At 37.6% G+C, this 27,541-nt stretch overlaps 1 pseudogene; it reads right to left on the bottom strand.

Annotated features, from left to right (window-relative positions):
* Positions 1-583: 583 nt before the first annotated feature.
* On the bottom strand, positions 584-22,100 carry LOC111895071 (protein PLASTID TRANSCRIPTIONALLY ACTIVE 12, chloroplastic-like; annotated as a pseudogene).
* Positions 22,101-27,541: the final 5,441 nt, after the last annotated feature.

Raw genomic sequence — 27,541 nt, 5'->3', positions numbered from 1 at the left:
TGACCCATATGGTTTCATTTTGTTATAAATTTAACCTAAAATTACTATTTTACGCTTAAGTTTTTAGTGTAATTTAATTATTTTAAATATACTAGATCATGACCCGCGTTAAACGCGGCGAACATATAAAAAAATACATATAAAGTTATAAAAAGTCGACACACTAAAAAATATAAGATAAAATAACTCAAAAAAACTTAATATCATTAAACAAACTAAAACATGAGTAAACTACAAATTAAATAAAAAATGCATTCAATCATAATAAACTAATATGAAGTAATAAATATCTTCGTCATAAAAAACAACGATTTTTGAATGCAATTTAAAATATATAAAATCATATATTTCTACTTGGCATAGTCACTATCTCAAAATCTGAACGAAATGAAAATACTTCATGAGAACGATGTGTAGAAACGACATACTCAATCGTATTTCCTTTAAAGAAATAAAAGATATTGTTTCGATAATCTCACCATTCATGGGCACCGACATTGTAATTACAAACATCTACTTTAACCCATCGATTCTGAATGAAAACCTAAATACCCCACAAACGATCTCCACTTATTGAAAAATATCTCAATTTTCCGTCAGAGTTGATAAATCTCGATGCATACAAGTTGAAATCATTAATAATATAATGTGCATATATCACTAAATATTCTTCCGAATATACATTAAATCACAAAATGTCATTGTTAGACAATAAGAAGTAAATCAAACATCTACTTATAATTGCCTCATCCGAGACAGGATAAACAGAAGATGATAACTCAATACTACGAAGCTCCCTCCATTCTCATGTAGTAGAAGCAAACAATTCTGGGTGGAAGTAATCGTAGTCCACCTGATGCTTAAGCAGATCATTACAAAGAAAATAACATATCATTAATAAAAGTAAAATTAACTAAAATAATATACCTAAAATATAATACAAACAAAGTCTTACGATGATAGTGCGGGTTTTACACCTAATTTTGATATGTATTAAAGGAATTTCATGTTTAAAATAAAATATACCTTATACTTATTCATTGCTAATTTATTGTTTTTAAAATTTACGGTCAAAATCATTGTTTTTTTTTTTTTTATCATGTAGTGATATTAAATAGTTTTTTATGTCGTAAACAAATCAATTCTTATGTAATTTGTGAAACTATGTATCAGAGGATACAATCATACATCGAGAAATAACCATCGGGCTTTAAAAAATGTAAGCTGCTCACAATGATTCAATGTAATTTAAGCCAAGTATGTTAATAACTTTAATTATAAGGTATAACTACTATAAATAGATGCCTATGTTGCAATTTATAGTTTTTTTATTCAAATTCCACATATTAAACGCAACCTAATATTAACTAATTTTATTAATATATTAATTAATGTACATAATAATATTCTATTTATCAATTGACAAAACTGGACAAATGGTTGCTATGGTTTTCTTAAAATTGTCACTTTGGTCCAAAAAAGTTTGGACTAGCACCGCAAGTCCAAAGTTTTCATTTTGTTGCTTGTTTGGTCCAATCTGTTCTAATTTTTTTCAAAATTACAGATTTGCCCCTGTTAATATGATTTTCTCTTTTTTCTTAATTATTTTTCTGATTTTCAAATTTAAAAGAAAAAAAGAAAATAAAAATTAAAAACTAAAACAATAGAAAAGCGTCCAAAGCAACAAAGGCAGATGTGGAAAACTCACCTCTACACTTCATAACAATTAATGTAAGAGGAGGAAAAGTGATTGGAGCATATACTAAAGCAACAGAAAAGCGTCGAGCATGAAGAAATCTTTCCATCTTGTGTTTCTCTAAATTAAATCTGTCGGTTGCAAAAGTCGGCCTGTAAAATTTTTAATTAGTTGTCAAGATATGATCATATGAATTATATATTATATCAAAATCATACAAATGACACAAGTACATAGATATTTTAAGTAGTTGAAAAAAAAATCATAAAAAGAAGACAGATGCTACCTTGTGACAAACTGCCTGAAGCCAACATGAAATATAAGTTCTTCTTTGGCTTTTATGGGCTCACTGTATGTCTCGTGTTTCTTTAACCTACAAAACCATAAAAATAACAATAATTTTAAAAAATGACAGCAGAAAAAACTGCAGCATACACATATTAAATACAAGCTAAAAATTAAAAGACATTAACACATTCACTATAAATTTTTATAAACTGTTAAAATAGTAATAGTTACCAAAAAAGTGAATATTAATTAATAATTGAGATAAATAATAATGACATGTATTTTACTCATGCTACAATAGAAGCAATGCACTTTATGTTTAATTCTAATAGCAACGTACTTTTTTAAACATAATAGCAAATTAGCAATGTGCTCATATTTCTTAACTGATTATAGCAATAAATAACCTCAAAATTGTAAAGTGCTTACTAAATTTGATGTTGCATGTCACTATTATTGGTAAGTAAATAAAAGCATTTTGCTATTATTCAGCATGTGCTTCTTTTATTTTTCTCTGACAAGAAATAAATGATTACCTATGATTTGCGAAGCTTGGGAGTAGTTTTCAATACACTCCAATTGCGTGTAATATTTTCATCATCCTTAAATTTTCCCTCATCATCATTATCCTATTAAAAGGAAATACATAACAATAATATTATTATAATAATAATTATTATATTTACAATTATAACAATAAAAATACTCATGGCACAATAAACTACCTCCTTTTCACCTATGTCACCAATTTTAGCCATAGCTTCATCATCAGATGATTTTACCTTTTTACACAAGTGAAATGAATCATTGAAAATAATTCATTTAAGAAAATAATAATAATAATAATAATAATAATAATAATAATAATAATAATAATAATAAGGGTAAATTACACCGATCGTCCCTCGTGCATATGTCAGAAAGCGTGTTTAGTCCCTACTTTTAAAAATTAACTCGGACCGTCCCTTGTTTTGTTTTTTCTTGCTTGCTTAGTCCCTCTGCACATAAAAAGACCATTTTACCCTTATTTATTTATTTTTTGATTTATTTTCTATTTACTTGTTATTTATTAATTATATATTGATTTTTTAATTATACAAAATAAATATTATTTCATTTAAAAAAAAAATGGGCCGGTACATTTAATCACTCGTCTAACCCTCCCTTTCTTCTTCTTCTTCTTCAGTACATCTCATATCTACCGTCCCCACCCACAACGAGCGACTTCAATGCTCCGGCAACTCCTTCGGAAAGTCCTAGACATCTCCAGTTTCAGAGGAGATCGACTGCAAGACACCGACCAAGTTCAGTCTCTATTTTACTCTTTTATCATGTTTCCCCTATTCTGATCTCATACTTGCATCTCTCCATTTTCATATTTGGAAATGGAACCATTTGAGTTTCCCCTTCTCAAGATTTTCCACAGATTACCCAACACCACCTATCACCGCTAGCACCTCTGACACCACCACCTATCACTGCCATGTCCTCCTCCAACCAAATCATAATCTGAAAACCTTGCACCTGGCTTCTTCCTTGATCTGAAACCTTAGGCGGAAATTGATATGAACATATGTGAAGAAGGAGATCAGTCTAAAAGTATGTCAACAACTTCTTCCTTGGTGTAAACCTTGCACCCGTCTTCTTCATCAATCATCCCAGTGTGCTTTCCATTCAATCTGACTTATGGTTTGTATGATTTCCTTACATGGTGCATCCAGAAATCCAGATGTAAAAGAGATCCAAAAAATCAATCTAGGTTAAAATATGATAATCATCGATTGTAAAATCTCCCAAACATGGATTGTTTTCTAATAAACAATCATAATTATAAAAACATAAAGAGAGAGAGAGAGCGAGAGACATTCCAATTCGACCATATCTGAAAGGCACTTGGTACCAATTTGAATGGATCTAAAATGGGCTTCAACCCATCTGCAACCCTGTATAACCATGGCGTTAGAGATAGTGTCTGCTTCCGCCTCCAATTATAACGCCTTCGCCTCTAATTCAAATAAAGAATTAAGAAAGAGTGTGACAGTTCTACATTGAGAACGAAGAAGAGGGAAAGATATCGACTAACCTTGCTCTGATGGTGTTGATTTAAAAACAGATCGAGAGGAGGTAACCTTGCTCCTATGGTGTCTGATTTAGGTTTTGGATTCATGGTAGCTTTTGAGGTGTATATCGACTTCATGGGTATCTTGAATTTTTCCAGAAGCATATGATTTTGTCGGCGGGTTCTACAATACTAAAAGAAAAGAGAAATGGGAGATGTAGAGGGTGGGTGAGAGTGGGCCTGATTTCCTTTTCTAAAAGATAAATAATGATAAATAATATTAGATTAATTGAAAAAAAAAATACACAGGGGCATTATGGTCATTTTAAATCTGGTATGGACTAAACCTGTAACAAAATCGTCTTTTAGGGATGAAACATGCAACTTTAAACCAAACGAGGGACCGTCCGAGTTAATTTTTAAAAATAGGGACTAAACGTGCCTTTCGGTACCTGCACCAGGGACGATTCGTGTAATTTACCCTAATAATAATAATAATAATAATAATAATAATAATAACGGAAACTTGTTTACTAGTTATTACCTTTACTTTTTCAACCTTCTCTGAGGCCAATATTTTATCAATTTCCTCCTTTGATGTTGTATTCCCATACTGATCAATAATACAAAAGTAACTCTTAGCTTAATAAAAGACAAATTATACACGGAAGAATATTATTATTATTTTTATAAAGTGACATTTACTAACCTCTTGCTAAAATATTAGGTGTAGGTTCATGAAAATCAGGACCTCTGAAATCAATCACTTAATCTGGATCTTGGATTATAATTCACTGTTGGATAAACCGGATCTCCACCCCGTACTACAAAACCAAGGGCAAATATGTCAAAAGTTTAATTATGCATTAACTTAATAATTGAAAAACTTACTTTGCTTAATTTGATCTTCTCTCATCCTCATAGCCAATGGATCTCTTGAAATCCAATGATTAGTTCCCATCATTATGGGATATTCAGCAACAGTTTGACATGAAAACATTTCTATAAGCTATGTGTTTTCATCTTCTCCAGTTTCTTCAAAATGTTTTTCAACAACTTCACGTGATGTGTCTTTTTTCCATGCTTTAACCCATTATGAATAGTATGCTAATGGACCTTCTTTTTGCAATCTCTCACGTTCAGCCTGCAGCCTGCATCATTCATTGGAATGGAATCACAAAAGTAATGGAATGGAATTCATGATTCTATACTTTTCTTCTTTATATGAATTCTTTATATATCTGTAAAGAGCAGTTTCAGTCAAAGTTGGCTCTTCACCAAAAAGCTTAATTTGACCGGTTTCTGCCATGGCCTTGAGAAACACCTGAAGTCAAACAATAAGGGTATATAACTGTATAAGTAATTTCACAATAACTTCAAGGGTATATAAGTAATTTTACTAACTGTTTCAGCGTCTGATCGTTTCTTCTGCCACATGGACCATTGTTCTTTTTCTGGTTTTCTCCAATTCCACCATAACTCTTCACATGTAAGAGGCTCCTTAATTGGTTTTCTCTTATGAGGATCAATAAAAGGGTGAGGGTTTCCAATCTTCTTGTCAAGTTCATATCCACTTAACTTCTTCAAATCTTGATCTAAATCTTCACTTAAATCATCTTCTTGATTTAAAACTGCATTTGTTTCAATGGAATTGGAAGCAGGAGTTGTTGAGGATTTGTTGTACATTTTCATTTTCCTTTTGCTTCCTGGATTTTGACCATAAGATGGAGATACATATGATGTGTCAGTATACCCAGGGGCATTACTGTGCCCTCAGGTAAATAATCCTGCCCGAGAATACTTGTGCGGGCACCTGAAGCTGGCTCAACCTGCCCAGATATTGAGTCTTTGTAACTATGATATGGGGCCCTCTCAACATATAGTTTCTAGAAATATGGTTTCTCTTTCTCATCATCTGTTTTTTTAACACTTTACACAAGGAAATAATTGATCCCTTTTAGTGGTGTTCAATCTAAGTTTTGAATGCCATAGTGAAGATGGAAATAAACCTAAAAGAGATGGCTGTAGAATTCACAGATTTTTAATGAGTTTTCTTTCTTTGAGTTTTAGTATAATGTCATTTGTAATGAAACAGGTGTCTTTTAGAATGTGTGCTTTGTAAGTTCACACATAAAAGTTCAAAGTAAATCTACTTAAAGAACACTCAAGTGTTTGTTGAAGAAACAAACTCTGCTTCGTTATGGGTAACAAACTAATTTCACAAGTTTTATGGTGTGTGAATCCAATAAATCGAAGTGACTCTTACCCGATTTGATTATTGGGACTTCAAATTTGTTTAATGAAGTTGAACACATATACAGTTAGAGTATTTATTTCAATCGATTTACTAATAGTCCCTTATATATTTAATAGTTATATTATATATAATGATAAATGCCAAAGTCAAGATTGGTAACAATACTAAAAAGGCTACAAACTTATAAATATGATTTACCTCCATAAGCATGCAAGCATGCACTTCCTTAAATATTTATTATTGTACAATGTTGGACAGAATCACCTAACCTCTCAAGCATTCTTCGGATTTAATTTTTCGTAGGAAAATCAACTCAAAGAGGAGAAAATTATAACCTTTTGTCCAAGCCAATCAAAGCGCTCTAAATCCGTAATCACATTCTCTCCGGCTAGGGTCTTATAGGGAGTCGATCATACTGTTGAGAGGGAAGAAGTTTTAGGTAAGCATGTGAGGGGTAATGGGGAAGCGATGGTAGGTTACCTTCTTGTAAGTTGTAAAGGCGATGTACGGAGGGTGGTGGTAACAAACAGCTGCCAGAGACTTAAGAGAGAAAAAGAAGAGACATAGGAGATGTGGTTTCACGAGGGTTGATGGTGTGTAGAGTAGATTAGGGCTTTTAACATGTAGAAGGTACGACTGTGAGTTAAGCGTCTATATTATGACGTCATCAAACACATCTAAGGGTAGATACCTTATAATTGAAATCCAATCAAGAATATTGAAATTTTTTATCCGTATTTAGAGATGTTAAATTTTTTTATCCGTATACTACCTAACCGTAAGACCATCTCGGATATCGTTCTACTTTTAGATTAAAAAAATGGTGTTAACAATAATTCATATTTAAACTCTTTATCTTTTTTATTTTATTTTTATATCAAAAGAATATTCCAAGTATACTCTTTTTTTTTCAGTTTTTTTTTTTTTTTTTTTTTTAAATTTTCACTAATACCTTTTGTAACACCCCGATTTCCATTTAATTTAAACGGTTATAATTATAGGTCATAGAATTACTGTTTGAGATTATAAATTTCTATCCTTGAATTTTAATAGTTAATTTTATAATTCAAGACTAAGTATGGGAGAGTGAAATTAAATTGTAATGACTTGAATGTCAAGTAGATGATAGTTGGAACTATGAGGAACTGAAATGAGAGTTTGGGATTTAATAGTCGGAATATAGCAAATTTGAGCATTCAATAGGGTTATTGTTTTAGAAGCAAGTTGTTTTGAGAACCAAAAAAAGTGTGTGAACTTTGAGAACTACTAATCCAAACATTATTTTTCAATATCAAAATATTAACAAAATGTAACGTTTAAGCCATATCTAAACTCAAAATAAGATTTGACAATTTTTTTGATTGCTGGTTTTTTTTTATTGTTGATTCATATATATACATGCATGCATATTTATGAATGAGTAATCTAGACTGCAGATGTAGATATGATTGCCGATATATATATATATATATATATATATATATATATATATATATATATATATATATATATATATATATATATATATATATATATATATATATATATATATATGAAAAAACATCATAAATGGTCCTTGCGGTTATCTACAATTTGAAGTTTAGTTCCTGTGGTTTAAAAACCTCATAGATGGTCCCTGTGTTTTCAAAACTTTTGATGATTGGTCCTTATTGCTAACTCCGTTAACTTTTGTCCGTTAAAGGGGCATTTTCATCATTTCACACCACGGGGACCATTTATGATCTTTTCAGATATTTTTTAGAAAAAAGAAAAAAATATATAATTAAAAAATGGTTTAATACTTATTTAATAGTTTAATACTTATTTAATAGTTTTTATAATTAAAAATAAAAAAGCCTCTCTCTCTCTACAAACTCCACCCCCTCCGCCTTCTTCATTTACGACCAAGAACTCTTTGAAGAAATCGATTTGCAGTTGACTTTTTGAAGTCAAAATTAGTTTGATTGATTTCGTTCTTGCACATCTGATATCAAATTAGAGTCGATTTCAACGGGTTGAGGGTCGAAATCAATTGGAGATGGAGTTATAAGGGCGAATGATTTTGATTTCACTATGTATTGAGAAATGAGAACTGATAACGATATAAGGTGGATGTGAATTCGTTTGATTAGTGATTTGTTCGCATCTAGTAAATCGGGGGAGTCGACAGCCTTGTTAACGATTTTTTTTTCTAAAAACGAAAAATCAAAGGGATGTGCTTCGTTACTTGAATCACGAATTGCTCACTTGTTTAGTATGTTGGCTGGATTTCGATTTTGAATGATGAGTGATAATCGAAGGTTTGCTAGTTATTGGAAGTTTGTTGATTGATATCTGAGAAGGAAAATCGTTCTGGCTCTAATTTTGATGGTTTGGATGGATGAAAAACGAAAGTTAGAGAATGATTGATTGAAGAAAGGTAATCGATTGTTCATATCATTGATAGATGATTTGGTTTGGCTGCTATGGCTTCGTTATCTGATCGATTTTGGAGTCGACATGAGACAAAGGTTAAGAACGAAGGATGTGAAATCGATTCTTGGCAAATGATGTTGATGTTGATGTTGTTTACTGATTTGGAAACGATGGAATCTAAGGGTCGAATTTCTTGAAAATGAACGAAGCCATGGTTCAATGGAAATTGTTTGCAGATAGTCGACTAGGAATGATGCTTTACGAAGTGTTCCTGGTTGTTGTTTGGATTGTGATAACGATTTTGAGTTATTGCTTAAAGAAACAAAGTCTGATTTTGGGGTTGATCGATTCGAAGGGTATTTGGCTTGGGTTTAGGAAGAACTGTAAGAACGAAAATTTGGGTTTAATGACTAACGAAATAATTTTGGTTTGGGAACGAACAGGCTCAATTTTGGGGAAGCAATGATGTTTAGTTTTTTTTTTTTTTTTTTTTTTTAAATTATATTTAGTTTTTTCTTTTTTTTTTTTAAATAACTAAAAAGATCATAAATGGTCCCTATGGTGTGAAATGACGAAAATGCCCCTCAATTAATGGACAAAAGTAACGGAGTTAGCAATAAGGACCAATCGTCAAAAGTTTTGAAAACACAAGGACCATCTATGAGGTTTTTAAACCACATGGACTAAACTCCAGATTTTGCGTAAACACAGGGACCATTTATGATGCTTTTTCTATATATATATATATATATATATATATATATATATATATATATATATATATATATATATATATATATATATATATATATATATATATATATATATATATATATATATATATATATACCCACGCACACACACAGTAACATCCCAACCGTCAGGTATCATTATTATTCCATTAGATTTCATGTTTTAAGGCCTACTCGACAAGTTGACGTTGTGACTCGTCGAGTAGCAGCGGGTCAGGACACGTCATTTAATGGGTGACTCGATGAGTCGGCATGGGGGACTCGACGAGTAGGAGCTGGCAGTGGAAACCCTAAATTTCAGGGATTTTGCAACCTATATATTGTACCATTAGCGCCTCCTACTGTCCTCTATCACCCCTTGAGAGCCAGAAACACTAATATTCATGAGTGTGAGCTTAGAGAGGGTTTTGGAGCTTTAGAAAGGGATTTCTGTGAAGGAAACTTGTAGATCATGAGGTTAGCATTGAGGTTTTCGTGTGGATCCAGAGTCTACTTTAGTTTGGGCACGTTTTAGAGGTAAGAAGCTATTACCTTGATCTCTTTTCTTCTAGAATCTTTCATATGTGAAGTTTAGGGTTTTCTTTAGCTATTCATGAAGGGATTATGGTATGGGAGCTAGATCTAAAGTTGAAACTTCAGATCTGAATCTCTTTTGAGCCCTAAGTTCATAAAGTTGTTAATAGGGCCATGAGGGAACGCTTGTTTTTTAGTAAAGTCCCATTTCAAGTTTAGATGTGGAATTTGAGTCATGCAAATACATAATGGTAGCAACTTTACGTTGCTAATTCACTCTAGGGACCTAGATCTACTGATTGGAGCAAAGGGGCAGTTCAAAATTACGTGATCATGAGAGTATGCATATGGACTCGGCGAGTCTGGGAGATGACTCGGTGAGTCGGGTAGGGTTTTGTCCAAATTAGTCCAGCATGGACTCAGCGAGGTTTGGGAGATGACCCAGCGAGTCAATTTGGATTCCATGCACTAGGTCACGTATCGACTCGACGAGTCTGCTGGAGACTCGACAAGTCGAGCTGAGAAATTCCGGAATCAGGAGGGACTCAAGGTAGAGAGAGAGTTGTATTTAGCAAATAGGTCAACATGGACTATTGACCATTGACTGGTGACTTGACTTGACTGTGGGATGTCATATACCTCCCAAGGGCATTTTGGTATTTTGAGTGATTATTGAGTGGACCACTTATGGGTATAGGAGGTGGTTGGAGCTATATCTGGAGGTGTGAGTAGTATCATTTCCGAGCTACTAGCAAGATGAGTTATACTCACTATATCAATTGGGTCTAAGGCACCAAGGCCAACCCTTTTAGTTGTTATCTTGGTTATAGTATGCTACATGCGGTTATGATCAGTTAGATCGGTATCAGGATAGACAGTACGTTGTTATGCTCTTATGATCCGTTAGGATTAGTATGTTAGTGACCTGGTTAGGTCGGTGCTCTGGTTATGAGAGATTACTATGATCGATGATCTGTGATATAGTTATATCTGATATCTGTTATGCCAGTATATGTTAGTTATACGCACATGGTTATTTACTTGATGTTTGGGTTGAGGCGGTCCTGCTTTGTGCTGAAGGCCAACATACCCTATGAGCGGTCCGGATATACCGTAGTCCTTTATGGCGGTCTAGTCATACTGAAGGCTCAAGATAGATCCATATAGACTGTAGGCCCTGTAGGGCGGTCCAGTCAGGCCGAAGGCCCAGTATGCATGTTGTTGATTATCTGTTATTGATATGGTATTATCGGTGTAGTATTGGTATTTTAGGGGTAGCTCACTAATCCCTCGGGCTTACAGTTTCAGTTTATTGTTTCAGGTACTTACGAAGATCATGGCAAGGTGAAGGCTTGATCTTACCGCTCCTCATCCATGTGACTATATTTATGGGACACTCTGATGAATAATTTTTTGAAAATATTTTTGTAAAACGCTATTTGGTTTCATGGTTGAAAAAGTTTAAATTTGGCTTAAAAACTTTTGTATGTTACAAGTTGGTATCAGAGCCTTGGTTTGAGTGAACTGGAAGAACACTTGTGTGAATCCAGCCTCAAATCAAGGAAAATTTTAGAATAAATTTTAAAGTGGTTTTCAAAATCATGGATGCAGAGTCTATGATTAGCCGAAGCCAGTAAGTAGACCCCAAAATACCATACAGTTATTTGATGTTATGATCTGTTAGAACAACATGCTAGTGCTAGGTTATGGATCTTCAGGAATTTCATGATAGACTTGCCTTAGGGTTGGATTAGATAATTGAAAGTCTGTCGGGTCCAACGTTATGTGGGGCTAGCATACGCTAATGTTGTAGGGTTGGTGGAAGTTTCATGGGTGGATGGGTCGTGAGAAGCCATGAGGCCAGTTGTGAGATAGTTTCACATTCCTCTAGGAGTGAGGATTGAGCGCTTGCAATGTTGATGTCTATTGTTAGGGTGTTGTGGTGATACTTGAGACAAATATGGGTAGGTGTGGAAGGTAGTATGGGCCCGTACTACTGAAAGCACAGGACCTATAATCGTAGCAAGGAAGTCACAACCTCTAGTATTTGTGGAAATTGGTCTCCTGATATTATGTTGTTTATCTGACATCTTGGGTATATTTTCAGTATGGTGATGACGAGACGCTTTACGACTGGATCAGGATCAGGATCAGGGGGCGAAGACCCAGATGTGCCTATTACACCTGAGCCCGTGGTGCAGATAGGGACAGAGGAGTTGGATGCCAGGATTTGGGAGATCCTACATGATGAGATTGCTGTTGCGTTTCGAGCGCAACTACCAGAGATGTTTGGGTCAATCAAGACCGCTATGGTCGACTACTTTGATGAGCGTTATGCAGCCTTAGTAGAGATGGCTGTCGCGGCAGCCACATCAGCTGTAACGGTGGCAGGGGGTGGAGGAGGAGCCAGCCGGGCTTTCTAGTATCGGGACTTAGATAATACGAAGCCCCCGATGTTTGATGGTACACAGGATGCGATCAGGGCTATGAGGTGGTTATCTGGCGTAGAGGGCTGTTTCTTCACGTGCTCGTTTCCTACTGACCAGAAGGTCAGGTGTGCCCTGAACCTGCTAAGGCTTGGGCCCAAGGACTAGTGAAGACTGACGAATGGGTCGTACAATGATGATTAGAGAGCTGCTATTTCTTGGGAGCTGTTCAGGATATGTTTCGCACCCGCTACGTTCCACGCGTGGAGTGGGAGCAGCTTGTTTAAGAGTTTATGACATTGAGGTAGGTTGGAGAGTCGGTGATGGAGATCACCCGCATGTTCACAGAGAGGGCTATGTTTTGCCCAAAGTTTGCTTCCGAGCAGTCTCAGATGACCCATTATCTGAGTATGCTCATGAACGATATCCGTCAGTTTGTTGCTACGCAACGTTGTGATACTCTTCTGGATCTTCAGGATGTCGCGAGACGGTGTGAGTTAGAGATATAACTGCAGCTGAACGAGCAACGTCGGGTTCCGGCATAGTATCATCCGACACCTAAGCGGTCTAAGACCACTGATACTAGGATCGGAGGTCACCAGAGCTGCACTTATGGAAAGTGTGGTAGGGGTCATTCTAGATTTTGTCGAGCAGGTGGTGGGTGCCAAAAATGTGGCAAGGAGGGGCACTATGTCAGGGACTGTCGCCAGTCCGCACCTCCGGTAGATATGGGGATATGTTATCACTGTCATTAGGTTGGTCATGTCAAGACCAACTGTCCGCAGCTCGCCGCCAAGTCGGCGCAGGTTCCCGCACCAACTACGTTGAGGATTATGGATTGGAGGCCAGTCAAGACGGAGCCTCCAAAGGCTCAGGGGCATACCTTCCAGCTCACGGCTGAGGAGGCCAAGGCAGCACCGGATCTGGTTGCTGGTATGTTTTCTATTCTCTGTTTCAGTTATCATATATGTGTTATGGTTATTTATTGTACCTATGTTTAGGTACGTTTTTAGTGAACTCTTTGCCTGCATTGGTTTTATTCGACTCAGGAGCGATTTGGTCATTTGTATCTCAGACTTTCAGTAGGGGGTTCAGTGTGCTGGTAGATGAGCTTGAGTGTCCATTGCGAGTTTCTATCGCCAACGAACACGGGGTTTCTGCTTCTTCGGTCTACCGGGGACGTGATTTGGAGATTTTCGAGGTATCCTTTTCTATAGATTTGATTCCTACTCCCATGGGGGAAGTGTGTGTGATGGTGGGGATGGATTATCTCAGTCGATTTAGTGCCATGATCGATTGTGAGGGATAGCAAGTAGTAGTTCGAACCCTAAGTGGGGGAGAACTGGTGGTATATGGTGAGGGCACCAGAGTAGGATCATGGTTTTGTTCGGCAGCCAAGGCTCGACAATATATTCAGCACGGATGTGCCAGTTATTTAGTGTGTGTGGTGGATACGCGGGTCAGGGACCAGACTTCAGTTTCAGAGGTCCCCATGGTTAGAGAGTCTGCTAACGTGTTTCCGGAGGAGTTACCTGGAGTGCCTCCGGAGAGGCAGGTGGAGTTCAGGATTGATCTAGTGTCGGGTGCGGCCCCTATCGCTAAGGCGTCGTACCGTTTGGCACCACCAGAGATGCAGGAGTTGTCATCTCAGTTGCAAGAGCTGCTGGGTAAGCAGTTTATTCATCCGAGTAGTTCGCAATGGGGAGCATCGATCCTTTTTGTTAGGAAGAAGGATGGTTCGCACCGGATGTGCATTTATTATAGGGAGTTGAACAAGTTAACGGTCAAGAACCGTTATCCACTCCCGATGATAGATGATCTTTTCAATCAGTTGTATGGTGCATCTTGGTTTTCCAAGATCGATTGGAAATCCGGATATCACCAGGTCAGGTGAGAGAGGAAGACGTGGAGAAGACCGTGTTTCGGACCCGTTATGCTCATACGAGTTTGTGGTGATGCCATTTGGGCTCACCAACGTGCTGACAGTGTTAATGGATCTGAAGAATCGGGTCTGCAGACCGATGCTTGATCGCTCGGTCATAGTGTTCATAGATGATATTTTGGTGTATTCCAAGTCCCAAGAGCAGCATAAGGAGCACCTCAGGGAGCTATTAGGAGTTTTGAGGCGAGAACGGCTTTATGCCAAGTTCTCGAAGTGTGAGTTTTGGTTGCGAGAGGTCCAGTTCCTGGGGCACCTCATTAACTAGGAGGGGATTTTGGTCGATCCGGCCAAAGTTGAGGCGGTTATGCAGTGGGAGATTCCAAAATATCCCTCAGACATCAGGAGCTTCTTGGGATTAGAAGGGTACTATCAAATATTCATTCGGTTTTTCTCCAAGATTGCAGTACCCCTCACTCGTCTAACAAGGAAGGGGTGGACTTCCGGTGGGGCCCTGAGCAGCAGAGGGCATTTGAGCCCCTCCGGCAGTGTTTATGCGAGGCACTAGTGTTGACACTCCCCGAGGGAGTTTAGGATATTGTAGTATTCTATGATGCATCCATCACAGGTTTGGGGGCAGTCCTCATGCAGAGAAGACGAGTGATAGCCTATGCATCACGACAGCTGAAGTCGAATAAGAGGAGATATCCTACGCACGATCTGGAGTTGGGAGTGGTGGTTTTCGCTCTCAAGATTTGGAGACATTACCTATATGGGGTCCGTTGTACCATATATACAGATCACAAGAGTTTGAGGCACATCATGGATCATTCGAACTTGAATATGAGGTAGCGTAGGTGGCTGGATGTAGTCAAGGACTACGACTGGGAGATCCTTTACCACCCCGGTAAAGCGAATGTGGTTGCGGACGCTTTGAGTCGCAAGTCAGCTGGGTCTTCTACCTCAGCAAGGTGCATGAGGATAACGGTGGATTCCCCGCTTGTAATCTTGATTAGAGATGCCCAAGTTGAGCGCATGCGGCCAGAGAACTGGAAGTTGGAAAGGGTCAAGGGCGAGAGCCCCCGGTTTATTCAGGATAGTCGTGGATTATTGACCCGATACAGTCAGGTTTGGGTTCCGATAACTGGTGGGGTCAGGCAGACAGTAATGGAAGAGGGTCATAAGTCTCATTTTTCTATACACTCGGGGGCCACCAAGATGTACCGTGATCTAAATTTGAGTTACTGGTGGCCATGTATGAAGCGAGAAATCACTTGGTATGTCGAGTGGTGCTTGACTTGTTGGTTGGTCAAGGCCGACCATCAGAGGCCGCATGGTAAGCTGCAGGCTCTAGAAATTCCCATGTGGAAATAGGAGCAAATCACTATGGACTTCATTACGAAGCTGCCGAGGATGGCGAAGTGGTTCGATGCTATATGGTTCATCGTGGATCGGTTGACCAAGAGTGCCCATTTCTTGGCTATTCGGGAGAGTTCTTTGGCCGATAAAATGACCGACATATACGTCCACGAGATTGTCTCTCACCATGGAGTTCTGGCCTCCATCGTTTTCGACCAGGATGCCAGGTTTACCTCTCGTTTCTTGTAGAAGTTCCATGAGGAACTGGGTACGCGACTGCACTTTAGTAAAGCGTTTCATCGTCAGACCGACGGGCAGTGCGAGCGGAGCATTCAAAACCTCGAGGATATGTTGAGGGTGTGTGCTATTGACTTTGGAGGGAGTTAGGATTCCCATCTACCTCTTACAGAGTTTGCTTACAACAAAAGCTATCATTCCAGTATTGGCGCCCCATCTTTTGAGTTGTTGTATGATCGGAAATGTAGAACCCCGGTCTATTGGGGAGAGGTTGGACACAGAGTGATGGGTCAGACGAAGGTAGTTTTGCAGACTACCGAAAAGATTCAGCAGGTCAGGAAGTTACTTCAAACCGCCCAGAGTCGACAAAAGAATTATGCTGATAGACGCTGATCGGATTTGGAGTTTCAGGTTGATGACATGGTACTCTTCAAAAAAAGGGGAAAGTTGGGTCCCCGTTATATTGGTCCATTCAAGGTCATCGCCAGGATTGGTAAGGTGGCGTACAGGTTGAAATTGTCGGATGAAATCAGACGGATTCACAACACCTTTCACGTTTCGCAATTGCGGAAGTGCATTATGGACCCAGAGACATTGGTGCCACTGGATGACATTTAGGTTGATGAGCACCTGAACTATATTGAGAAGCCAGTTGCCGTCTTGGAGAGGAAAGTGAAAGTCTTGCGCAACAAAGAGGTTTCGTTGGTGAAGATTCAATGGGAGCATCGGAGGGGATCCGAGTGGACATAGGAGCCAGAGGTTGAGATGCGGGAGCATTACCCGGAGTTATTCACTACAGCAGACTTCGAGGACGAAGTTTAAGTTAAGTGGGGGAGAATTGTAACATCCCAACCGTCAGGTATCATTATTATTCCATTAGATTTCATGTTTTAAGGCCTACTCGACGAGTTAACGCTATGACACATCAAGTAGCAGCGGGTCAGGACACGTCTTTTAATGAGTAACTCGACGAGTCAGCATGGGGGACTCGACAAGTAGGAGCTGGCAGTGGAAATCCTAAATTTTAGGGTATTTGCACTTTATATATTGGACCATCAGCGCCTCCCACTGTCCTCTATCACCCCTTGAGAGTCAGAAACCCTAATTTCTGTGAGGTTGAGCTTGGAGAGGGTTTTCGAGCTTTAGAAAGGGATTTTTGTGAAGGAAACTTGTAGATCATGAGGCTAGCATCGAGGTTTTCATGTAGATCCAGAGCCAACTTCAGTTTTGGGCATGTTTTGGAGGTAACAAGTTGTTACCTTGATCTCTTTTCTTCTAGAATCTTTCATATGTCAAATTTAGGGTTTTTTTAGCTATTCATGAAGGGATTATGGTATATGAGCTAGATCTGAAGTTGAAACTTTAGATCTGAATCTCTTTTGAGGCCTAAGTTCATAAAGTTCTTAATAGGATCATGAGGGAACCCTTGTTTATGAGTAAAGTCCCATTTCAAGCTTAGATGTGGAATTTGAGTCATGCAAATACGTAAAGGTAGCAACTTTGCGTAGCTAATGCACTCTAGGGACCTAGATCTACTGATTAGAGCAAAGGGGTAGTTCAGAATCACGTGATCATGATAGTATGCATATGGATTCGGCGAGTCTGGGAGATGACTCTGCGAGTTGGGTAGGGTTTTGTCCAAATTAGTCCCGCATGCACTCAGCGAGGTCTAGGAGATGACCCGGTGAGTCAGTTTGGATTCCATGCACTAGGTCGCGTATCGACTCGGCGTGTCGAGTTGAGAAATTCTGGAATCAGGAGGGACTCGAGACAGAGAGAGTTATATTCAGCAAATAGGTCAACATGGGTTGTTGACCATTGACCAGTGACTTGACTTGACTGTGGGATGTCATATACCTCCCAAGAGCATTTTGGTATTTTGAGTGATTATTGAGTGGACCACTTATGGGGACAGGAGGTGGTTGGAGCTATATCTCGAGGTGTGAGCAGTATCATTTCTAAGATACTAGCAAGGTGAGTTATACTCACTATATCAATAGGATCTAAGGCACCAAGGTTGGCCCTTTTAGTTGTTATCTTGGTTATAGTATGCTACATGTGGTTATGATCAGTTAGATCGGTATCAGGATAGACAGTATGTTGTTATGCTCTTATAATCCATTAGGATTGGTATGTTAGGGACCTGGTTAGGTCAGTGCTCTAGTTATGAGAGATTACTATGTTAGATGATCTGTGATATAGTTATATCTGATAGTTGTTATGCCAGTATATGTTAGTTATGCGCACATGGTTATTTGCTTGATGCTTGGGTTGAGGCGGTACTGCCTTGTGCTGAAGGCCAACATACCCTATAAGCGGTCCGGATAGACCATAGGCATGTATGGCGGTCCAGTCATACCAAAGGCTCGGGATAGATCCATATAGACTGTAGGCCCTGCAGGGTGGTCCAGTTAGGCCGAAGGCTTATTATGCATGTTGTTGATTATTTGTTATTAATATGGTATTATCAGTGTGGTATTGGTATTTTGGGGGTAGCTCACTAAACCCTCGGGCTTACGGTTTCAGTTTATTGTTTCAGGTACTTCCGGAGATCATGGCAAGGTGAAGGCTTGACCGTAATGCTCCTCATCCGTGCGACTATATTTCTACGACACTCTAATGAATAATATTTTGAATTTTTTTTTAAAAAAAACTCTATTTGGTTTCATGGTTGAAAAAGTTTAAATTTAGCTTAAAATTTTTTGTATGTTACAAATACACATACATACATACATAAATACAGGCATGCATATCTATGTCCATATTCGATATAACTACTGACGTGTAGTTTTCAACTGTTACTCATTAGTTCACAAGTTCTCATGCTTTTTTCGTTCCCACAATAACTCAGCCCTATTGTTTTCAAAACAGATACTTAATGGAAAAGGTTTTGGTTAAATTGGGGCCTTAGAACCGAATTTAAGCATCCACTTAAGGACCATTAAATATAACCTAAAACCCTAAACACCACTTGCTTGGAAATTTCCAATTTTGAAATGCTAGATACAATGTTCGAACAATCCCTGAAGATCTAACCATTAGATCTTCATGAAGTTTTGCTTGCTAGTTTCCAAGATATATATGAAGATTTCCACTGGAAGGATTTGGATTTAGCGGTCTAGTGTGTGATTTAATTATAATCAATCATGGAAGAAGTTTTAGGACTATTGTCGAAATCGTCTTTGGTGCAACGCTTGTGTGGAGCTTTCAATCTCAATAACGTAGGTATGGTTTCCTCCTCATTACTTGGAAAAGTCCTATAGGACCTAGGGCTGATGTGTTACAAACCTGGAAGGTCTTAATCCTTTTTGGGACTTAACGATTTGAGTGGATTAAAACATAACCCTACTTTTATCTTTCTGAAAAAGCCATTATTCTGTTCCATTTTGTAAAACTTATAGAAAAATCATCCGGGGTCATAATTAGGATCTAAAAACTCTCATATCTTAGAAATTAAGAGAACCTTTTCCCTGAGTTTTTATTGATCCTAACTAGGGTGAAACGAGCTACAATGATATGTAATTTTGTAAAAATCATAATAAATTGTAGAAAAATCGTATGGATTTGTGTAAGTAGTCCTTGAAATTGTATTGAACTGCACTTCTTGAGCATGGCATCATTTTCTATTTTAGGTGGGTTTAAAGAGGGAAAACATGTCTTCAACAGACTATAATTTTGATGTAAAAAGATAAAAAAATAAACTTAGGAATATTTTGTGAACTTAAGGACCATTGAGTGTTGCTAACGCTATAAAACAATAATATAGGGAATAAGGAGGTACATTGATTTGGGGAGCTTGTGCATCTACGTGGGATTCTTGATGTTAAAGGTAGTTATGATTGGGGTGTTTCTAAGGTCTCAATCTAAAACTCTTAATCTCTTTGAGTTTGCTTAGTCTTTATCTTGAATATCATATTGCATTGTGTTATACATTCCAAGGATCGGGTATGTTATGTATCTGGTTGAGCCAATTTGAGTTTTGGTCTGTTTGCAATGCCAGATGGCGATAGTTCGAACCCTAAGTATAGAAGAACTAGGTATTCCTCTTGGAGGATCATTGTGATGAGATATTAATCTCTTAGATCGTTTAGATCTTACACAGGTTTGGCAAAACGATTCAAACAAAGTAATAAACAAGAGATGAATCAACAGTATGCTTAATGATTCAAATGATTCAAGCCTCAGCAGAGCTCGACAAAGAACTTCCGCGATAGAGGCTTTAGGGTTTACAATCGATAGCAATAAAACGATATGAAATCTACTCTTGAATCTTACGTACTAAGATGCATGCAAGCACCTATATATACTCAAACCCTAACAAACAAATCACAGATGGACAGGCCCAATCCGGATACAAAACAGGGCTAAGAGCCAAGCCCAAGACGCAACACCATACACCCAACAATCTCCCCCCTTTGCGTCAAATGGGGCGAGACTCTACTTCGGCTTACAAGACCCAACAACATCAGCCTTCTTTGTAACCTTGAATAAGCAAGGAATGATGGCGAGCAGAGTTACCCTGAACCGAATATACCACTGGATCATATCGTTGAAGTATTTCTTGTCACTGTCAGAGTTTTTCTTGTATTGATGGATGATCCCAAGAACATGCTCCAGACAAGCTGTAGAGTAGAGATGTTTATCTGCTAAGGCAAACAAACACTTCTGGCCTTCTCCTCTTGTGAACATGACTGAGTTTCGCTTCGAGTCAATCCTCCCCATCTGCATTTTGTTCAGATCACTTGCAGAACCGACTGGGGCGACGGTAGGCTTCTTTCTGAGGACACTAGCGATTTCTTGATCCAGCTTGGCAAATTCCATGACATAGCAGCCCAACATCCTTTTTAAGTGATCAATGATCAGCTCATATTCCTTTTCATTGGTGAGGAGAATATTGTGCAGAATGATCCAATCATGAGGATTTAAGTTGGGAAGATCAACAAGAGAAATGGCATGTTCGGTTTTCTCTGATCCCCTCAAGATTTTGAATCGAACATTGATAAAGTTGCCCTCTTTTGCAGGTTTGAGAACCCGGATGTTGATGATTTTCTATGCACTCCATGTTTTATACTGAGGATGAGCATACCTCAGGTAGAAATCAATCAACTCCCTGTCAACCTTCAGGTGCGGATGAGGTACTTCAGCAATGTGGTCGAAGGCATGAAAGATGAAGGCCTTTCTGGTCAGGGGCATGTCAAACTGTGAGTTGACAGAGTTATCTCGATCCAGTGAGATCACAGGTTCTAGCTAGAGGAGACTTGGAGAGTCGATTGCTTCTTTGATAAGCTTTTCAAGAGTCCAAGGAGGGAACAGAGTTTTTCGACTTTCAAGGAGATCATGAGCCTCCTTCATCCTCCTTTCATTTCCCTCGGCCTCCTTAGCGACCCGAGCGTTCGGATTCAGTTCACTTTCCCTCGCCTGTTTCTTCAAGATCTCTGCAATCGTTTCTTTATCTTCATCTTCATCACTATCACCAGTAACCTTCTTGCCTTTATCTTTAGCACCCGAACCTGATGCATGACCAGTTGGTGGTTCGGTTGCTTTGGTTTGTGTAGTGGAAAGAGGAGGAGGTTGAGATTGATTATTTCCCTTTGAGTTGTCTTCTCCCCCTTGTTTTGGATAGGCCACAGTCTCAGGAAGCCCCTCAATTTGGCTGAGTATGGCAAGCGTAGGAGCCAGCTTCTCATGCAGGGTTCGCCTCACCGAGTAGTTGAGAATTGGGTCATGCGCTTCAAGGATGTTTGTAATGGCGATGTGGACATCCGAAACACAACTCTTAATCACTGCTCGCTCTAACAGAAGAGTATCAACCTCCTTCCTTGATTGAGAAAGAAGAAGGTTCTTGGCTATAAGTGTAGAGCTTTTGCAAGAAAGGGCATCCATCACAGAATTTTTTGTGGCCAGATCCTGTTGTATTTTGGAGAGACGCTCGTTAATACTGGACAGGAAGGTTTTATGGTCTGCTTCAAGAGTCTGTCGAAGACTAGCAAAGTTCTGCTGTTCAGTGGCAAACAAAGTGGTCAGCTTCGTAATGGCAGAATTGACCCTCTCTGCATTGGTTTCGGTAGCCCCCTGCAAAGACTTCAGAAAAATGTTAGCATCTTTGAATAGTTTTTCAACTTTTTCGGTCGCAGCAGTGCATGCCTTTGAGGATGCATCAATGACAGCAGTGGCATAGGTGATGGAAGCTTCGTGTTTGTTGGTGAAGTCATCCACCATTTTCTAAATAGCAGCCTCTGTCACGTGGGACCTAGAGGAAGAGGAAGAAGCGATGAGATTGTCAATTTTCTCATGAAGTTCTTGATGGGTTTTGGTCATAAGACATCCTATGTGCTCATACAAACCCTAATGCTTGGATCTAGGTTTCTCTGTTGTACATGCTTTGAATCCAAGACTTCAAACCCTAATACTAGTATATGAAATCAATATTAACATATGAATGGGTTTAAGAACATACCTTGATTGTTATGTAGCAATAACAATCCGAAAACTCCTTGTAATGACTTTGGAATGCTTAGAGTCACAAGTGTCACTCCTCTAATGGCTTACAAACACCAAGAGCAAATGCAGAAGGTATAAAGAGAGAGGAGAGAGGTTAGAATTCGTCCTTAGGACTTCTTGGGAAGGGATACACGAATTCATGTGCCAAGGGGTGTTTATATAGGTGTTCAGATAGGGTTTCAGTCATTATCCTTATCTAGATGCTTATCCACAAAGCAACCCATAAAATAATCTTTGAATCCTCATCATAGTAGAATTCTAAGGCCTTATTACCTCAAATTCGTTCACCCTAATAATAAGATAATCCTTACCTTATCTTGTAACTATCACATAATTACAAATCAGCCCCTCTAGTTTAATTAATTACACTTGATCACAAAATTAATTCCCAATTAATTATTGACCAATATTAATTAAAAAAATATGATTTCTCCTTTAATTTATTATTCTTATAACATATTAATAAATCATAATAACCTCTCTCTCTATATATTTCTCCAATCAAGTTGCTTTGGTGAAGGCAACCCAAAAGGACCATGCACCATCGGGTCAAGTACATACCAAAATAGTTATGGACTTAGACACTAATCCAACAGTCTCCTACTTGGATAAGTCTAATAACTATTCTGCATATGACTTCAGATCCTGATCTGCAATCGTAGCTTTCCAAAGCCACTGTCAACTCTGATCCTATCAGATACGCGTGTCCTTAGATAAGGGATCATATATTCCTCCATTCTAGATATCATATGAGATATGATTTCTAATCATTCTCTTTGTACTACTTCTTGATTTCTGATTTATGACGACAGACTAATTGAACAAATCAAATTAGCCCTAGCCCGGCCGAGCATTTACGTTTGTCATCACTAAACCATCGAGGGGCCCAAAGATATTGCTTTTATCCTTATTTGGATAAAAGGAACGGATAAACTTTGATACAATGCTTGATTGCACTCACTAACCAAATCACACACAACAATATGTTTTATAACACCAAGTTACTAGTGCGTTTACATATTATCAATGTGCAACCGAATAGCAAGATACAACTCACACATCTCGGTTTCAAGAATATAAGATGTTATCGTCTCACCAATCACTCGTGATACAATTCATGGAGTGATCCAAGTGAGCATGGGTTTAATCCAATGCTCAAATCATATTCATAAGCACTCATGAACGTTGCAGCAAACATTTGCTTATGTCTAATACTCTTCTAGACAATCCACACACCAATTCACGACAGTTTTCATTCATATCTACTTCCAACATATGAATGACTGTGGCCCGTTCGAATAATTCGATTATTCTTAATAAACTCAATTATTCTGGAAGTCAAAACATGCAAATGTGAAACACAAGAATAATACTAATCCCATATGGCCTCAAATCTTTGAGTATAAATAAAACGCCTTTTATTTATCACCATATTGATTACTCATTATTTGTCGTTTCGGGTAATCAACTTCTTACTTGAATTATTACACTTGTCCCATGCACCTAGCATGCACATAATGCTTACATATGGTTCTTACTTTTGTGAAATAGACAAATTGCACACATTTCCAATCATTCTCATTTTACAACTCCAAATCCTTTTTCATAAGTGTAAGAATATCAAATTCTTGCTACTTATAGAATATGCTAGATTCTAACACTTTATGCAACGATCCTTTCGTAATGTCACCGCATCAAAGTCACAAAGACTATTGCTAATGATGTTACAAAATCTTCTATCGGAGATTGTTACAAGACAATTCCTTAGATATTATGTCTCTCACTCAAAGTACACTCCTTTGAACATCCTTTTGCATAAAAGTTTCTAATCTAGTCATAGATTTTCAATATTTACTTCCCAATATGGACACGCTTCCATATTTTCCATATGACAACTTATTCTTAATAGAATCTTATCTATTCATAATAATGTCAATATGGTCCATCCAATACCATGCTTCCAACTACTCACAAGCAACCAATCCTCATCGAACTTTGGATTGTTCTTTCATAGTTGTTTAATTATTTTAGTCAAAACCGATTCTAGTCCGTTTTCCCTCTAAATGCGCTAGACATTTGGAAAATTTAAGAATGGTCAAACATTAAAGCATTTGCAATCGATCCTATACCCGAAGCGTATGGGACACGATGCACAATGTTTTATTTGCTATGTTCTCAAAATTCGAATTGTGAAGAGGAATGCCGTAATCAAAATCGAAATTTTAAGAACACACTATGTACCTTTGACTAAATCTATTAACGTTTCACAACCTAATCATTTAGATTTGAAATGAAGCATAATATTCTCTCCCTTAATTATAGCAAAACAACTTTACAACCCTTACGACTTTGCAAGGTATAACTCTTGTTTTTCTATAATTAATATTGCCAACTTGCAATACTTTCCATAATAATCATACAATCATAACTTTTATGCTCCCACTATCATGATGATTACTATAAAACATAACACTTATGCTCCCACTAGCTTCGACATGCATTCATAAACATCTTAACTTTCAGAAAAACAATACTTATTGAATTTCTTAAGTTCATGTTTCTAATACATAGTGCTTTGATAATCTTTTATCAAGGCTTCTTGAACTTATACACCTTTTCCTTAGATAGTTCATATGTGTGTCTCAACAATTAAGGCTAATTGCCAAACCTCAGAATTCAAATTATAGAAAGGGATACCGTAACCATGATCGAATTCGAGAATGCAATTTTACAATCACTATCTTTTAAAAATATTTCTTAGTGAAAGCGTTTCCTCACAATCATTGTCATGAAGGAGGAAATCTTATGACACTTAGATTTAAATGGTGTATTTGTTCCTATCCATGTGAATTTGTTAAAACCAAAGTTTACGACAAATTCAAACTCATATGGACCGAACTTTCTTAATCTTGATTTCTTGCCTTATGGTAGCACAGCTGCCCACCACGTCTTCCAAGTAGTTAAGCATCTCACCTTTTTCCTATCAATGTACCTTTCATTGATCAAGGTGCCTTGCCTTTTATGCGTTCAAGATGAGAACTCATAGGACTCACATGCATAATTAACTCAATTGGAACAGCACAGAATCAAAATATTGTCAACACGATAGGTTGTAAACCTCAACTCGTGTGCTAGTGATGATCGATACGGTTTATTTGATTTGTTCTTGAAACCTTTCAGACCAATAAGACTCCCATTGACTCCTTGACATATAAGATTCTTTTGTCAATAAACATTTCTTGACAAACAAATATTCAAGAGTTAGTGTAGTTTTTATCAAAACACATCATAAATTGGTCCTAATCGATCTTTATCTTATTCAAGACATCACAACTTTCCACATTTGATGAATGTTATAAACCTTTAATACTTTTCACTCATTGTCACAATCTTAACTTTAAGACTTGTTATTGGAACGAAGTATGATAGACTTCTTGATTTAACCATTTCTTCAATCCTTGATTCCTCTTCTTAAACATACAATTGTACAAAGACTCACTTAGAGGATCAATTGAGATATGGTTCTTAATCATTAAGACCTATCATAAAGCATAAAAGGTACTCTCCCTTCTTCTTAGAATGGAGAAACTTTTATCTTTCCGCCTACTTGACTCTTCTTATTCGTTCTGCTATTGATTTAAACATTTTCAATCAATTCAGAATTACACTTAATCTTATAAGCATAATCATATTTACTAAACCTTTAGTAAATCATGACGAATGTCTTTGTTTCTCTTATGGTGGACTTTGATCAACACGCAACTTTGTGTACTTGATCTCCTAGTCCTTCACTTGACACTTTGTCAATGAATTAGTCTAATTTCCAAAATATGAAATTTCTCATTCATCGTGCAACCAAGTTTCATGATTCCAAGTTTTTGTCCAATTGAAACTTGGGCGATGAGAAACTCTCCCTATTTGGTAAATTCTCGACATTTCCATAAATAACATAACTAAGAATCATATCCATTCGTTGTAGAAATATGCAAACATCAATTTTCATAACGATTTCATTGCAAGGAAGTAAACAAATAAATAAATAAGTCAAACAAAATTTATTTTATTTATAAAAGCAGCGGAAAAACATTTGTCCTTACAATGCAAAATCTATTGAAAACTTTGTAAAAGGAAAATTTCTAACAACTCTATCATAACTATCTAAGCTCAAAATCCAATCTTCAAGTCCATGCGACAAGATCCATCTCTTGTGATTAGATTCATCTTGCTCTCTTATCAAGCTTCCTTTCTTTTCACCGATCCTTCAAAACATTCAAATGCAATCTTATCACATCATGTATTAAGAATCAATGAATAGGAACTTAACGGAGTTAGATAGTGGATTTTACCTGAAGCGTAGTCATACTCTTGACTCTCCCATCTCTTAGATCTCTTAGGTAAATAGGGTAACTTCGTCTCCAATGCCCCTTCTCTTAGCAATAAAAGCAAATTGACTCTTTTGGAACAACACATGGAACTACATCAAACATCACCTTTCTCTTATGATCAATCTTTTCAATCATAGCATGTCTTTCGTTGCCATTGTCTATATCCATAGAGGTCTTGAAGGCAGATTCACCAATCAACTTTGCTTTTCTATTGCGCCAAACCATTGCTGATTCAGCAACAATAAGCATATAGGTGAGATCAATAAGGGTTACGTCGTGGTTCATCATATAGTACTCTCTTACGAACTCACTATACGAGTTAGGAAGTGACTGAAGAACCCAATCAGCAGCCATCTCTTCACCGACAACGGATCCCATCATTCTTAACCTATCAATGTGTGACTTCATCCCTAAGACGTGTGCACACACCGACTTTCCTTCTTTATGTTTACTTGCCAACAGGACTTGAGTAATATTGAACCTTTCAATTTTACAATCTTGTGGGTTAGGGAGAATAATTGGAGGAGGAGGAGGAAGTGAAGCATGATTTCTTGTTCCTCGATCGAATCATGGAATATCATCTTCATGTGGAATGCTTGTTCCACGGGATTTAAGAAGACCATAGTTGTCGAACTTTGACATCTACAAACCGGGAGAAAAACAAATTCAAGTTAGTTGATAGATTGAGTCCTTAGTAAATCACCCAAATGAAATACTAAGGCTAGGACCCAACACAATATTCTACAACTCGGGAGAGGGATGCGGTAACCCTAA

Source organism: Lactuca sativa, chromosome 1 (genome assembly GCF_002870075.4).
Source record: "Lactuca sativa cultivar Salinas chromosome 1, Lsat_Salinas_v11, whole genome shotgun sequence".
NCBI lineage: Eukaryota > Viridiplantae > Streptophyta > Magnoliopsida > Asterales > Asteraceae > Lactuca > Lactuca sativa.
Note: the sequence above shows the minus strand (reverse complement) of the source record. Positions and strands in the feature narration are given on the sequence as shown.